Source organism: Porites lutea, chromosome 1 (genome assembly GCF_958299795.1).
Source record: "Porites lutea chromosome 1, jaPorLute2.1, whole genome shotgun sequence".
NCBI lineage: Eukaryota > Metazoa > Cnidaria > Anthozoa > Scleractinia > Poritidae > Porites > Porites lutea.
Genome location: NC_133201.1, coordinates 39,200,618 through 39,213,437, shown reverse-complemented (window position 1 = coordinate 39,213,437; position 12,820 = coordinate 39,200,618). Strand labels below are relative to the sequence as shown.

Below are 12,820 nucleotides of genomic sequence, written 5' to 3'. Positions count from 1 at the left end.
CTAATCTGTCTATTTCCAGGGTTTACCTCGGTGTAAGAACCTGTGAACTTTTTCTTTGTTTCGCACCTTTTGTTTTTCTGCGTTCTATTGCGTTGACTTCTTTGTTTCCTCCGTTTTACGTCACTTGTGAGTTTAACAGTTTCTTACACCGAGGATGAGCCGATTTCCATTTATGGAAATCAAAAAGCAACCTTGAACTGTAGACCATAACAAATAAATATATTGCAGCACTCCTTCATACTTTATCTATCAATAGTTGGCACTACAGCTGCCCCCGCTCTGTATGTATCATGGTCGGTCAATAGTCTTCTTGTTTGTGTAGCTCTTTAAAAAACATAGATTCATAATTGGATATTCTCACACATATTGCATACATAGATAAGAACACAAAACAAAAGTTTCATGCAGTGATTCAGTTCGATTTTAAGCCAGCTCAGATCAAACCATTCTCAGTTTCGAGAATACTTTATTCTAAAATATAAGCAAAGATTTGATTAGAAGTTGTAATTCTTCACTATTTCTCTTTTACTTTTAATTTAAAATGTTTGATCACATTGCTCTTGGGCATTCTAGTCATTTAACTTTTAAGACAATATGTTAATGAGAATTTGATGAAGAGAATTGTTTCATTATGATGGAAAGATATCCGTTGAAGAGCAGTATTCACCATTTTGTATTCCGCAAGAGATACTGAAAGCAAAGTTCATGCAACAATATTAGGAGGGGGCAGACAGACAAGGTGTGTTAGGGGATGCAAAAATAACAAATACTTGTGGTTATATAAATGTCACTTAAGATCTCAACAAGTTGAATAATTCATACGTTTTTTGGCAAGTCTTTCTTACATGTAGCTGAACCATACATTTATAACAAATATGGAAACCTTGGAGGTTTAGCTCTGTGGATTTGACCTTAAAGTGGAAATCAGAGTTCTATTGTAAGATGATACAAAATATTTTATTTCCTCAAATAAAAGCTATCCCTCTATTAACCACCTCCCTCCAAAAAGAAATCTTTTCTAGTAATAGTTGACAATACAGCTCCACCCCCTCTATATATTGTCGGTCAATAGTATTCTTGGTCATTGTGTAGCTCTTTGAAATATATCAATTCATGATCAAAGATTTTCACACATATTCTATACAGAAGGTGAGAGTAAAAACAGGAAACGAAAGGTTCCATGCACTGTTTCAGTTTGATTTACACAGCTATGATCTGAAAGCATTCTCTGTTTTGAGAATAGTTTATTTTAAACCATTACAAAAGATTTAATTATTAGAAGTTAAAGTTTTACAAACAGTTCATTTTATTTTCCTGAAATTAAGCCTTAGAAATTAAAAGGTTTGATCAATAATTGCTCACAGATGTCCTTCAAGGGATTAAGTATTAGAAATGGCTAGAACATGCCAAAGAGATAGAGAAAGAGATCAAAGATCTGTGAACTTGTGTCCGGCAAACTATCCAAGTGTTTATATACACAGTCATACACACCTTATAACCTCATCTCCGCTTAACGATGTAACATTTCCCAAGCATTCGTTATATAGAGGTGTTCGATATAGCCAACCCTTCAGTTAACTAACGCATTTCCCCAGTCCCTTTGCATGTTAAATCGAGGTTCCACAATGTACTTAAATACTTCGATCACTAAAACTCCTTTTAAACTATATCATACAGCAGAGAAGTTGATAACGGATTTGTTGTTGTTCTTGTTGCAGGAAGACGGAAAGTGATTAATGAAAGAAGATCATTAAGAAAAATAAATATCAATCGTTTTTTTTTAAAAAAATGGTGTATTCATTTGTAATAAAAAAAAAACCTTTGAACGTCGTTTCTCCTCAGACAACAACTACTCGCACGTCCAAGCTCCTTACAGAGGCGTCTTCTCTATTTTCTAAACAACCATTTTTCGACTAGATTCTGTTTTTTAAGAGCAGGGGATTTTTAGATAAAACTTCATTGACAATCATTATCATTAACCTCTCTCATAATATTGGGAAAGGCTTTTCGTTGTGCGTGGTTTGTAGAATCTCGTTTTTGACTCTCTTTTACTATTCATTGTAATTATTATTCTTTAAAAGTTCATATTTCAGTTTATTTGTTGTTTTGGTACATGTATGTTCTTTTTATCCCCATATAACGGTGACGTGGGATCCTATTCACCACCGGTGTTAAGTTTTCTGTAAGCTAAAAATAAATTTAAGTAAAACCTTCATACACCAGGAAGGGTGGCTTCAGAAAAGAATAAGGCCCGAGGATGATAATTGGTGGTAGAAATGAATAGGCTGTTGAACGTTGTGCTTCCTCTTCGACAACAACTACTCAAACATTAGAGCTCGTTATAAAGCTTTCTCCTCTATTTTTATAAAAACCATTTTTCAATCACTATTGATTTTATTCACATTGAAATGTTGCGAGTTCTTAGGCTCAGTAAACGTTGTAACACACATTTCCTAAACTCCTTTTTGTTATTGGAAATGCTTTTCATTGCGCGTGTTGACTAGAATCTCGTTATTGACCCTTCTTTTATCATTCATTGTTATTCTTTATTATTAGTTAATGTGTTGTTATAACTTAAGAATCATCTTGTACATTCTTGACCTTGTAGTCAAAACCGTGACGTAAAAAGGTTCACACTCAGCCTCTCTCCAACATCAATAGCACAGCATAAAAGGAAATTTAAGTCTTCGTTAAGTTTTACGACAAGTGATATTGTATACCGCAGGACCCAACCTAGAGAGTACAGTAGGGGATCGAGGGGAGGGGCCTGGGCCATTATTTTTAGACCAGAATGAGATTCGAAGAGCAGAAAATGTTGTTTTCGACTGGGTCCGCCACTGCAGTAACATCTGAAGTATGTGGCAGTTTGAAAGTATCAGAAAAGTTCACGAATTTTATAGACGATGTTCTCTTGAAAGGAAATTTCTTTCTTCGCAATGACCGAGTATTTTAAAGTCGATTACGAAAACTAACGTTTTGGAAACCCATAACCACCGGATTGTAGCTTCCAGTAAGATTAAACTAAAAGACTAACGATTGCATGGATAAGAAAAGATGAAAAAAACCTTCATGACAACAAAATGGGTCGCTTCGGACGATCAGCCGAAGATGATAAGAAGAAAAGAAGACCAGTCACTTGAATGCTGTTTTTCTTGTCAAACTGTTTAAACGTGTCAAACATCTGAGCTCCTTACAAAGACATTTCTCCATTTTTAAAAAAACCGAATTTCGAGTAGCTTTTCTCTTTTTTTACGTTTAATGAATTCTAAGCAAATCTTTGAATCAAAATAACCCATTTAAATTTGTTACTAGTAACGGAAAAGGCTTTTCCATGGACATGGTTAGTAGAACATCGTTTATGATCCTCGTTTAACATTCGTTGAATTATTCTGTGTAAGGCAATCCATGTTTCAGTTTATTTGTAGTTACAAGGTCAACTATTCTCGAACTTGCTTTGGTACGTGTAATTTTTTAGCCGTATATAACGGTGACGTGGGAGTGTCGACATTCTTTCCAAAAAAGAAACTACAAAAAGACATCTACCGATGAAAAGCAATTTCGATTTCGATGCCTAATCACCACCTGTGTTTTTCTTTCTGTATGCTTGAAATAAATTTAAATAAAACCTTCTTACACCAAGAAAGATGACTTCAGAAAAGAAAAAGGCCCGAAGATGATTATTGGTGATAGAAAACAATAGTCTCTTGACCGTTATGCTTCCTCTAACAACAACGAGTCAAACGTTTGAGCTCCTTTTTAAGGTATCTTCTAGATTTTCCTAAAAACCATATTTCGACCAGAAATGACCTTATTAACATTCAAATGTAACAAATTCTTAGGCTAAACCGTGAAAGACCAACTTTCTACACTCCTTTTTTATTAATGGAAAGCTTTTCGTTGCGCGTGGTAAGGAGAGTTTCCTTTTTGACCCTCCTTTACCATTCATCATATTATTCTTAAGCTTTTACCATTCATTGTTTTGTTTTTTAGAACTTTATTTTTTAGCTTATTTGTTGCTATAACGTAAGACTTATCTTGTACATGCGTGACCTTGGTATCCGCTCAAAACTGTGGTAAAAGGGTGCACACTCTTTCCACCATCAATAGCGCAGCATAAAGGGAAATCAAAGTGTCTCCGTTAAGTTGTGGACAAGCAATATTGTACGCCGCTTTGACTAAAGCTGAACCCAACCTAGAGAATACTAGGGACGAATTATAGCATGTCGCAGTTTAAAAGTATCAAAAAATGATGCCTTTAAAAATGGTGTTCTCTTAAAACAATTTTTTTTTTCGACATGACCGAGTATTTTGAAGTCAATGATTAAGAAAACTAACATTTTGGGAAGTAACCTATTCACCAACAGAGTTTAGCTTTCTGTAATCTTTAACAGAAAGACTGTTGATTGCATAGATGAGAAAAAAAAATTAAAAACCCCTAATACACCAAGACGGTTTGCTTCAATTCGGAGAAGAATACGACCGGTCCAAGATGATAACTAGTGGTAAAAATTTAGAACATGCAGTCAGTTAACTGCTCTTTTTCTAGTCAAACTGTTTCAACGAGTCAAACGTCTGAGCTCCTTACAAAGACATCTTCTAAATTTTCTTAAAAACAGTGTTTCGAGTAGCTTTTCTCTTTTTTATACGTTTGGTGAATTCTTAACGAAATCTTTGAAAATAACCCATTTAATTTGTTACTAATAAGGGGAAAGGCTTTTCAACGGACGTGGTTAGTAGGACATCGTTTGTGATCCTCTTTCACCATTCATTGAATTATTCTGTGTAAGGCAATCCATGTTTCAGTTTATTTGTTGTTACAAGGTCAACTATTAATCTTGAACTTGCTTTGATGCGTGTATTTTTTATCAGTACATAACGGTGACGTAGGAGTGTCGACATTCTTTCCGAAATAAGAAACTATGAAAAGAAAGATCGATTTAGACGCCTAATAACCGCCGGTGTTTTTCTTTCCGTATGCTTAAAGTAAATTTAAGTAAAACCTTCATACACCAAGAAGGGTGGCTTCAAAAAAATATAAGGCCCGAAGATAATTATTGGTGGTAGAAAGGATTAGTCTCTTGACCGCTGTGCTTCCTCTGACAACAATGAGTCAAACGTTTGAGCTCCTTACAAAGCTTTCTTCTCACTTTTCCTAAAAAAAATATTTCGTCGAGAATTGACCTTTTTCACATTCAAGTGTAGCAATTTTACAGGCTAAACTGTGAAAGATCAATTTCCTAAACTTCTTTTTTATTAATGGGAAAGGCTTTTCGTTGCGCGCGGTACGTAGAGTCACCTTTTTGACCCTCTTTTACCATTCATCAAATTATTCTTAAATTTTTACCGTTGATTGTATTGTTCTTTAGAACTTCACTTTTCAGCTTATTTGTTGCTTTAACGGAAAAGAGATATCTTGTGCTGCGTGGCCTTGGCATGAGCTGAAAACCGTGGTAAACGGGTCCACACTCTTTCCAACATCCATAGCACAGCTTAAAGGAAAATCAAAGTGTATCCGTTAAGTTGAGGACAAGCAATATTGTACGCCGCTTTGACTAAAGCGGGATCCAACCTAGAGAGTACTAGCGACGATTTATAGCATGTCGCAGTTTGAAAGCTTATCAAAAAATGATGCCTTTACAAATGGTGTTCTCTGGAAAGAATTTCTTTTTTCGACATGACCGAGTATTTTGAAGTCAATGATTAAGAAAATTAACGTTTTGGAAAGTAACCTTTTTACCACCAGTTTTCAGCTTTCTGTTATCTTTAGCAGAAAGACTGTTGATTGTATGGTTGAAAATAAACATTAAAAATTCTTAATACACAAAGACGGTTTCCTTCGGAGAAGAATACGAACAGTCAAAATGATAACTAGTGGTAAAATAGAACAGTCGGCTAAATGCTGTTTTTCTATTCTACTCAAACTGTTTCAACGAGTCAAACGTCTGAACTCCTCCATTTTCTGAAAAACCGTGTTGCAAAAAGCATTTCTCTTTTGTATACGTTTGGTGAATTCTTAGCGAAATCTTTGAAAATAACCCATTTAAATTTGTTACTAATAACGGAAAAGGCTTTTCAATGGACGTGGTTAGTAGAACCTTGTTTATGATCCTCCTTCACCTTTCATTGAATTATTTTGCGTGAATCAATCCATATTTTAGTTTATTTGTCATTACAAGGTAAAAGAAGTTGAACTTGCTTTGATGCGTGTACTTTTTATCTGCATATATAACGGTGACGTGGGTGTGTGGACATTCTTTCCAGGATAAAAAAACTGTGAAAAGAAATCTACTGATAAAAAGAAAAACTAACGATTTCGACACCTAATCACCACCGATGTTTACCTTTCTGTAAGCTTGGAGTAAATTTAAATGAAAGCTTTATACACCAAGAAGGGTGGCTTCGGGAAAGAATAAGGCTCGAAGATGATACTAGGTGGTAGAAAAGAATAGTGACTGTCTCTTGAACGTTGTGCTTGCTTTGACAACAACGATTTAAACGTTCGAACTGCTTACAAAGCTATCTTCTCGATTTTCCTAAAAAACATATTTCGACGAGAATTGACCTTGTTCAGGCATTCAAATGAAGCAATTTTTTAGGCTAAACTGTAAAAGATCAATTTCTTTTAAAACTCCTTTTTAATTAATGGGAAAGGATTTTCGTGGCGCGCGGTACGTAGAGTCACCTTTTTTACCCTATTTTACCTTTCATCAAATTATTCTCACGTTTTTACCATTCATTGTATATTCTTTAGAACTTTAGTTTTGAGCTTATTTGTTGCTATAACGGAAGAGACATCTTGGGCATGCGTGACCTTGGCATCAGCTGAAAGCCTTGGTAAACGGGTCCACACTCTTTTCAACATCAAAGTGTCTCCGTTAAGTTAAGGACAGCAATATTGTACGCCGCTTTGACTAAAGCGGGATCCAACCAAGAGAGTACTATCGATGAATTATGGCATGTCGCAGTTTGAAAGTATCAAAAAATGATGCCTTTGAAAATGGTGTTCTCTGGAAAGAATTTATTTCTTTTTTCGACAGTGACCGAGTATTTTGAAGTCATTGATTAAGAAAATTAACAGTTTGGAAAGTAACCTATTCACCATCAGTTTTTAGTTTTCTGTTATCTTTAACAGAAAGACTGTTGATTGCACGGTTGAGAATAAAGAAAAATTTTTGAAACATAAAGACCGTTTCCTTCAGAGAAGAATACGAACGGTCAAAGATGATAACTAGTGGTAAAATAGAACATTCGGCTAAATGCTGTTTTTCTATTCTACTCAAACTGTTTCAACGAGTCAAACATCTGAACTCCTCCATTTCCTGAAAAACCGTGTTGGGAGAAGCATTTCTCTCTTGTATACGTTTGGTGAATTCTTAGCGAAATCTTTGAAAATAACCTATTTAAATTTGTTACTATAATAACGGAAAAGGCTTTTCAATGGACGTGGTTAGTAGAACCTTGTTTATGATCCTCCTTCACCTTTCATTGAATTATTTTGCGTGAATCAATCCATATTTTAGTTTATTTGTCATTACAAGGTAAAAGAAGTTGAACTTGCTTTGATGCGTGTACTTTTTATCCGCATATATAACGGTGACGTGGGTGTGTGGACATTCTTTCCAGGACTGGAAACTGTGAAAAGAAATCTACGGATAAAAAGAAAAACTAACGATTTCGACACCTAATCACCACTGATGTTTACCTTTCTGTAAGCTTGGAGTAAATTTAAATTAAAACTTTATACACCAAGAAGGGTGGCTTCGGGAAAGAATAAGGCCCGAAGATGATACTCGGTGGTAGAAAAGAATAGTGACTGTCTCTTGAACGTTGTGCTTGCTTTGACAACAACGATTTAAACGTTCGAACTGCTTACAAAGCTATCTTCTCGATTTTCCTAAAAAACATATTTCGTCGAGAATTGACCTTATTTACATTCAAATGCAGCAATTTTTTAGGCTAAACTGTGAAAGATCTATTTCCTTTAAAACTTCTTTTTTATTAAGGGGAAAGGCTTTTCGTGGCGCGGTACGTAGAGTCACATTTTTTGACCCTCTTTTACCATTCATCATACTATTCTCAGGTTAGCATTCATTGTATTATTCTTTAGAACTTTATTTTTTAGCTCGTATTTGTTTCTATAACTTAACAGTTATCTTTTACATGCGTGACCTAGGTATCCGCTGAAAGCCGTGGTAAACGGGTCCTCACTCTGTCCAACATCATTAGCACAGCATAAAATTATTAAAGTGTTTCCGTTAGGTTGAGGACAAGCAACATTGTACGCCGCTTTGACTAAAGCGGGATCCACCCTAGAGAGTACTAGCGACGAATTATAGCATGTCGCAGTTTGAAAGTGTCAAAAAATGATGCCTTTAAAAACGATTTTCTCTTGAAAGAATTTTTTTTTTTGAAACGACCGAGTATTTTGAAGTCAATCATTAAGAAAACTAACATTTTAGAAAGAAACCTTTTTACCATCAGAGTTTTGCTCTATAACCAGAGTATAATACCATCAACTGACGTGATACAACTTACCTTGACTCTGAAGATGATCGCACAGGTTGTCGAAACATCAGTAAATGTCAATGTCAACAACAACAGTTCTATTCAGGACTACGGTTACTCGGACGATGAAACTCAACCTACTTTTGAAATGACTCCTGGATTTAAACCTTTCACATGATAATTAGTGGTAGAAAAGAATACAGTCGAACCTCTCGGTCCGCACATCTCTCTAATACCGACTCCTCTCTATTACGGACAGTTTCCAATGTCCTGAGAAATTCTCATATATTTTCTTTAAAAAAAACCTCCATAATACCGACTCTCTCTAATACGGACAACGGACACGAAATCTCGGCCCCAGAGAGTAATTTCATATAAACTTAACCTCTTTATTACGGATACTACTATGATCAGGTGCCGATCCCGAATCCCGATCAGGGTGAATCTCGTTTTGGCCCTCTTTTACCATTCTTTGTATTATTCTTTAAAACAAGAATCATCTTGTACATGTGTGACCTTGGTACCCACTTAAAATCGTGCCGTAAAAAAATAAAGGGTCGACAATCTTTCCAACATCACTAAAAGGAAATTAAATTGTATTTTATCAGTTTGATTACAAGCGATATTGTACGCCAATTCGACTTAAGCAGGACTCATTTTCTTTTCGAAGAATTATAGCATGTCTCATTTTGTTAATATTAAAAGTTCATGTCTTTAAAAAAAGTGTTTTGAAAGAAAATCTATTTTTTGACAGGATAGAGTCAATAATTAAGCACAACTAACGTTTTGGAAACCTGTTCACCACCGGAGTTTGGCTTTCTAAAGACCTTTAACAGAACTGACTATCGATTGCATCGGTGATAACAAAATTCAAAACACCCTTCATAGAAGAGGGGTGGCTTCGGAGAAGAGTAAGTCCGTACTGACTATCGATTGCATCGGTGATAACAAAATTCAAAACACCCTTCATAGAAGAGGGGTGGCTTCGGAGAAGAGTAAGTCCGGCCGAAGATGATAACTGGTAGTAAAAAAGATTATAATAAGATTCCAACACCCTTTTATTTTTCATTTTTTTGATTAACTTTTACAGATATTTGCGTGAACCTTTCATCACCTAAAACGAGAAGGTAAGACGTCCTTTTTTGGCTTCAAAAGCCATCGGAAAAGTTGTTTTGGTCAGTGTGCCAACGGCAAGAAAATCTACATGGACTCAAGTTTGCACCCAAAATCAGATATTCATTATTTGAAAAAGGTTCTTTTGAAGGAAAGACTCCATCCATGACATCTACTAAGTTACTATGGGCATTTCACTTCACTCTGCTGCCTAAGTTGGTAGGTGACAGCGCTGTTTTATTTTTATTCCGTCATTGAGATCCGAGCCAACAGGCGTTAATAAGGCGGCGCAGTGAGTAGAAGGAGTCTTCATAACATCAGTGGCTTTCTTACGAGTGACTGCAAATAAAACCGTACAGAGATGGCGAAGACGGCTTAGGACACGTTTTGGTTACCTTTTTCTTTGGCCGAAAGTCGAGACAGCTGACTAAAACTGAGGAAAGCGTAACAATTAAAATTAGCCCAGGTAATACTGAAAGCATCAACAGCTGTGGCACCAGGTTCTCGATGCCATGAAACTAAACTATCAGACTTGGCATTAAGCCTTGATGCAATAAAAAGTATATTACATGAACGAAGGTCAAGCCTGCGTTAGGTCATTAACTTTTGAGACCACTCCAAGTAAGATGGATCAAGTAAAGTCTACGGCCAATGGTCTCAATCATCCATAAACCCGTCACAAAACCACTTTCTGATAAAAACAATGGGACCAAGAGGCAATTCTAAAGGATAAATCCAGATTGGTAACGGGAGAATGATTTTAGCCATTGCTGCACCATGGTGGTTCGGTGACAGATTTGCACATTGACTACACCACGGATACGAAATACTGCAAGATCACCATTCAGAAACTAAAAGAACAGCTCATATCACTAAAAATTTTAGGTTTTTTCGTGTTATGCGTGATAAAATAATTTGTGGCTCCTAGAGAGTCGATTATATACGATTTTAAAACGTGGTATTCCACAGTGCTATGAATTGCCCTCTATTACAACGTTCCCCATGGTATTGTACCCTATTTTTGACTGCTTTCTTAATGTTATCATGCACAGGTGTAACAGTTTTTAGTCCCAATTTAGTCTCAGTGTCACAGTTTTTTGGTAGCTGAATTCTAACACAAACTGACAGGGGCAGCCGGTCTGAAATAGGAAGCTGTTGAAGTTGCAGCGCGACCTCTAACAACAAATTCTGCCTCTAGTCTTTCGTAGTTAAGACATTGAGGAGAATCACAAAAAACTGAAGACGAGACATGCATTCCTTCCCACGTGGGAAAATCTGTGTTACACCACAGGTTTTCCAGCTAATTTAAGAACGTTTTATAGTTGTTCACATTTATTAACTCCAAACTGTTTCCAGTGGAGTAAGAGAGATGCTCATCTCTTCACATCATCCTTTAGTGGATAAATTAACAGCGAGGACATGTCTTCTTTTACAGGATACCAGCGTCTGGCTACAGTCAGAATGACCGAGTTTGTACGTAATCCTTGCTTTGCTCTACTCGATTAAGAAATTTTTTGCGAAGAACCAATTGCTTGCACAGACCCCAAGTGACTTAAGAACGTTGCTTTGATTGGATGGGAAGTTACATGTGGAACTGTTCGCTTTGTGACACCCACACTGTAGACGGAAAGCTGTGTGTTGTAATACATATATCCCGGCACTGCTGATCATCAGCTTAACTTTTCGTAGTCTCGGCTCATTAAGCAATTTGATCGCTTTGTTAAATCAAGATCAATTTCTCTGCTCCGTGAGAGGACACCAGGCGTGGATCTACAATAAAAACTGACCGATTTCCTACTTTTAGGGAGATCTGGCGGCATGCTAACCCGGGTTTTTTTTAAGATTTTAACTCCCCAAAATCCCTTTTCCTGGGTTTCTGAGTCGTTGAGACAGGATTCTGACTGTCCAAACCATTTTCCAGATTTCAACTTGGACTGTTTTTGAAATTTTTTAAAAAGGTTTTGCTAAAAATATATTTATTATGAAAAATCTGAACGATTTTTGTAAAACGGTGGGAACCGCCGGTATGGATCTGCGCCGGGACACTGAGTCACAGGCTACAGATATAGAGGGAAGGGAATTGCAGTGGCGACACCTTACGATACTAGACCCTCTGTGGCGGAGAGAGAGAGTCAGATTAATCACGTTAAAAAAAGTTGACTCAGTAAAGTTGACTTTAAAAGCAGCGAAGGAAATGACGTTAGCTGTAGTTGCTACGACAACGACTCTTTTTCTTAAAGTTTAACATAAAACATGGACACGGTAAATTATGGATTCGAAGTAACATAAAAATTATTTAAATAATATATTATTCACACGTGGAAAATAGTTTTAGTGTCGGTTTATCCGAAGGCATAATATATAATGTACACGGAATGAAATGACGTGTAATAAACACGCCAGAGTGAAAGTTATTCAGAGGTTATTAAATTCTATAGGTTCGCTAGCTGTTGAACTTCCCATTTATGGGTACTTGTGTTGTTTGAGCTTCCCCAGCTGGTTTTTTCTAGATCCAGGATTTGGATTACTGGAATTATTTCAAAGCCGTAATTTACGGATTTTGATCAAAAGGGTAACAAGATTCGAAACTGCAATCATAAGTGGCTTTCGATTTAAGGATTCTAAGATGTGGGTTTCAGAATGTTATTTTAAAGAGCCATTATGTGGAAAGAAAAATGACTTTGTTGCGCCTATGTCTAGAAATGCACATATTAAACTCGAACCTCGGGTACTTCACATTACACACAGCTCTTTGTCGGATTAGTTTCCATATGACTTTATGTTTGTCGGAATTGTTTTTTTCAAACTGTCAGTACTACAAAAATGGCGGGAAATTTTGATGGCGTAAAGACCCCTATCTGGGCCCCTCTTAGCCTGATTCAGGCGTCGGTTCAGATAGTGGGGACCCATTGGGGACAGGACCCAATCGAATATCGTCTCCATCGCCCACTATATACCTTCGCGGGAGGGGTTTAAAAAATGATCCGTAAACGTGACATAAATCAAGAGAGGATACACGGGTGGATAGCACTATCCACCTTTTGAGCATCTGAGACCATATAGAGCTTTAGAAGCCCACTAACTATTCCTTTCCCGACATTATTTATTTATGCAGGGGACCGTGTCTGGTCAGCGCCAAAAGATGAACCAAGGTGACACTTTAATAATCCTACTTGCAGTACCTACCAACGACAAAGCAATG

General features: G+C 36.6%; 2 protein-coding genes across 2 annotated transcripts in view; one reads left to right on the top strand and one right to left on the bottom strand.

The window, feature by feature from the left end:
• Positions 1 to 12,820, bottom strand: part of LOC140950232 (T-complex protein 1 subunit theta-like) — a 295,708-nt gene that overhangs the window by 190,861 nt on the left and 92,027 nt on the right. The window lies entirely within an intron of this gene.
• LOC140950110 (uncharacterized) overlaps positions 1 to 12,820 on the top strand; it is a 154,273-nt gene that overhangs the window by 78,323 nt on the left and 63,130 nt on the right. The gene's annotated exons all lie outside the window — the stretch shown is intronic.